Genomic DNA, 3992 nt, shown 5'->3' with positions numbered 1-3992 from the left:
CTAAAAACAAAGCAGTAGCAGGTAATTATTAACACCAGCCAGTGACATACAGGAAACCTGCCAACAGCCTTCCCCTAAGTCTTACAGGATCTTCCAAAGGTCATTCTGTCCCTCCCTCTGCTTTGGAATGCTAAGCCAGCCCAGACAAGATTGGGTCACCAATGCTACCTGATTTCTATGGTTGCCTTAGTCTCCCTTAGTCCGAAATTCATGCATCTTTCTGGCCTTACAGCTAGATTTATATTCTCTGGCTTCTGTTCTAATTTTACCTGTTGTAAATTACTTTCTCTGATTCAAAACTTAAGGAGTTTGGAGCAGAAAAGAGGCAGGGCAGTCTCTGGCAAAATTCAGAGCATTTCACCTAAAACTGCCTTTCTGAGACAGGGTTCAAATGCATTCTTTCCACTGCCAACCTCCCCACCTCTTCCCGCCAAGAAGAGTTGTAAGAAGAGCAATCTGATTAAACTGATATACACTAGAATGTGGACTAATAAACATCTCACCCTGAGACATAAAAGTAAATAAATGAAATATTAGAATTGCAGGAGGGCTGTATTTTAACTTCTGCTGGCCCCGCCTTCCCCTTCTGGCCGACACCCATCGGCCCTAGGGAGATGAGCTCACCCTCTCCTGAGCATATTATCGTGATTTGTTAAATGCGGCAGAGGTCTCTCTCTCACACACGTACGTTCTTCACTTCCGCTGCAGGTTTGCGGACTCAGAAACTCCTTCCAGTTTCCTGCCCGCTGCTGGGAAGGCGGCTAGCACCCCGCGCTCCGCGGCAGCAGCGGAAACCCCGCCCGCGTAGGTAACAGCCTTGCAGCCCGCTCGGCCCCCGGTCGGCGAAGTCGATCTATTGCGCATGCCCAACACAATCCCACCTCCCCGCCGCCTTCCGTGACGTCACCCAGTCCGCTCGCGCGCCTCGCGTTAGAACTAGCGGCGAGGCCGCCCCGCTGCGTGGCGGAAGTGTGGACGCCTGCGGCCCGGCCCTTTCCGGCCAGACAGAAGCCGGCCCCGCCCGTCTGGGCAGGAACGGGAAGGGGCGAAAGGAGGCGGTACCTGGTGAGGCTGGTGTGTTATTAAGCCTGGTGTCCCAGTTGACCCGGAAGCCACGAGCAGGGCGCACAGGGCAAAAGCACTGTTGGATCTGTGGCTGGAGACATGCCCTTTCCCCTCCAAACGAAACTTCTCTCAAGACAAGCGATGTGTTTTGCAGAACATCCTCACTTCTGGGTGGTGCTACAAAGCTTTTTTTTTTTTTTTTTTTTTTTAACTTTGACCTACCTAAATCCTAAATTCGAGAGGCTGAATTCTAAGAGAAGTGGGTGGACAACTGCTGTCCTGGCCGGGGCTTGTCGTCTCTAAGCAGGGTATGAAGGGCCTGAGTATTCACTCTGAAGAACTGTGCTAGGCCTGCTTCTAGGCGCTGGAGGTGTTGCAGTGTACGAAACAAAAACTCCACCTTCGTGGAGCTCAGGTTCTAGGAATTCAGTATGCTGACTTCACATGAGAAATAAGCAGAAATGCAGAGGCTTTTCAATCAGGTCATTGAGAAAAAAGTGTTATTTCACTGAAAGGTTAACGCGTCTTTAACTACCGGCGATATGACCCCTACCACGAAGGGAAAGAATTTGAGAAAACTCCTATGTAAGGAAATGGCCCATATTTACCGATGCATGGGCAGAGCAGAGGCTAAGGGAACTGTGGGCAGCTACACTGGAGGTTTCACTCCTAGCTCTACGTTGGTGGTATCTTCAGATCGTGAAAAGAGACAACTGTGGAGTAAAGATGAGGCCAGCCTGGAAGGAGGACCAGCTTGTATGGGCTCCCAGTCTAAGGTTGGTTCTTAGCTCAGAGGGAGTCAGAAACAGAGACTAGAAACTAACTTTGTAGTTATTTTCCTTCCACATATTTATTTAATTTTCCCATGGTGGTTAGCAATAAATCCTAAAATGAAAGACTTTAGTTCATTCATTTATTGTAACAACAAATATTTGAGAACATACTATGTACCAGACACTGTACTAAGATCTGGAAGCAATGTCCAAGACAAACAGCCCCTACCTTCAGCAAGTTTGTAGTCAGGCAGGACACAAATGCTGAGCAATTACAAGAGAATTGGTTATTCTGAAAGAAGTACAGGGTGCTATGGGAACATATAACCAGGGACCTAATTATGTGGGGAAGGGACCAGCCCAAATCCAACACTTGCCCTCCCAATTTATGTACGGTAGGTTCTTTTTAACTTTGAGCTAATGTAGTTTGGTGGGGTGGATAGAGACGAAAAAGAAGAGCCAGTGACACCAACTAACTCCCTTCCCAGTCTTAAGCAAGGTGAAGGCAAGGAAGTAGAAGACACCAAGGGAGTGAGTGTTGTAGCCACCAAAGGAGATAGCAGACGGAGTCTCCAAGAAAGAAAGGACATTTGGTATTTATCCATCAAAAGCAGAGAAGGAGCACTGAGGGAGATTAGTGGAGAGCCCTGCATGCTCTCTCCCAGAGTTCTGAAAAGGATAAAAAACAAGGAACAAACTGCAGTATCTACTTAAGACCACATAAAATCACTCATCCATTCCTCTGACATGTTTGTAAACTTTTCATTACAGTCACATACTAAAAGTTTGACCCTTCTTGGCACTTCAGAATACTATTTTCAACACACTTTGCCAGCTCACATTATCTAGGCCCCCATCCAGGTGGACAGCCTAGCTGTTAGCATCTCACAGAATAAGGGAGAGGGACCAGCCCAGATCCAACAGTTGCCCTACCAATTTACCTACAGAGGGCTCTTTTTAACTTGGAGCTATGCAGATACAGACGGAGGCAGCCAAACATTAGGACCAAATCCCTCACTTCAGCCACTCAATAAAATGACCAAAAAATACAAAGTTTCTATATGCATGTTCCCTGGTCTCTAAAACCCAACTTCTACTCACAGCTGAGCATCTGACCTTTACCCAGATTTCTCTTGGTCATACTTGAGTAACAGCACATTCCACTAAGTCCCTTAGAGACCCTAGAACCATGGCTTAAGCATTCTAAATAAATAAGTCCCACTGCCACTTGTGATTGAGTTGCATTATGGTTTTTGAAATAAAGCTAGCCCAACTTCAGTAACAAGTAGGTGGCAGCTTGGTTTAAGGGTAGCATATTAGACATGGCTTTCTTACTATGGCCTGGCACAAATAGGCATAAGTACTCAAGAGGATTGGGGCCTGCACCCAGAGATTAGCATCTTGTTTTCCATTTAGGTCTTTGAGTTTAAATTATGTATAATTTCATCTTTAAAAAAAGGGGGGGGGGCAGGCAAAAAGGGGGGGGGCAGGCAAAAAGGTCCAGGACCGGGCAAAAGTTAATAGAGAAGACCAGTTTGTGGCAGCTATAGCTGCAACGTTCTACATCACTCTTCATGAACCTTAATTGTTCACACCCAGCTACCTCCACTCGGAATGGAGACAAGCTAGGTTAGCCTTTTCCAGAAGAACACTGCCCAGCCCTTCCTTACCCTGGCCTTAACATACTCAGTACCCCACTTTTGCCAACTGCAAAAAGTCCAAATGACAGGAAGACTGTAAAAGTCTCCAAACAAGGAAGAACTGTTCCTTTTAGAGGAGTTTATCCTAGATGCCCAGCTCACTCTCAGGTCTTCCTCAGAGAAGGAAAAAAGAGAGCTCTTTCCTCTCTGAAGGCTCCCACTGGGTCATATACTCTCACCTACCACACACACACAGTGGTATCCAAGTGGTAGAAGGTAAACACCCGACAACCAATTCTTCTACAGAATCCCTAGGCCTTCTATGTCGACAGCTTCCCATTAGAAGCTCAATTATGAGCTTTTACTCCACAGGCCGGGTGACTTTCAGACTTTGGCACCTATTTCTATTTAGATATCAAGCTTGGTTCCTAAGCAACCAGCCAGCTCCCCTCCCTTTCACTTCCCCCATCAGGGAGCCAGCTTACTATACTAGCAGAACAGGTCAAACGGAGAT

At 46.8% G+C, this 3992-nt stretch overlaps 1 protein-coding gene across 3 annotated transcripts in view; it reads right to left on the bottom strand.

The window, feature by feature from the left end:
- The window catches only part of C2H1orf74 (chromosome 2 C1orf74 homolog), a 116444-nt gene extending 112565 nt beyond the window's left edge, over positions 1-3879 (bottom strand). The window contains exon 1 of one of the 3 annotated variants that reach the window (XM_087439637.1): positions 625-3879. The gene's annotated coding sequence lies outside the window, so the exon portion shown is untranslated. The remainder of the gene's footprint in view (positions 1-624) is intronic. The other 2 variants (XM_004424862.3, XM_087439620.1) reach the window with 2 other exon arrangements.
- Positions 3880-3992: the final 113 nt, after the last annotated feature.

The sequence above is a fragment of the Ceratotherium simum genome, chromosome 2 (genome assembly GCF_057802395.1).
Source record: "Ceratotherium simum simum isolate JZ-2026a chromosome 2, ASM5780239v1, whole genome shotgun sequence".
Classification (NCBI taxonomy): domain Eukaryota; kingdom Metazoa; phylum Chordata; class Mammalia; order Perissodactyla; family Rhinocerotidae; genus Ceratotherium; species Ceratotherium simum.
Note: the sequence above shows the minus strand (reverse complement) of the source record. Positions and strands in the feature narration are given on the sequence as shown.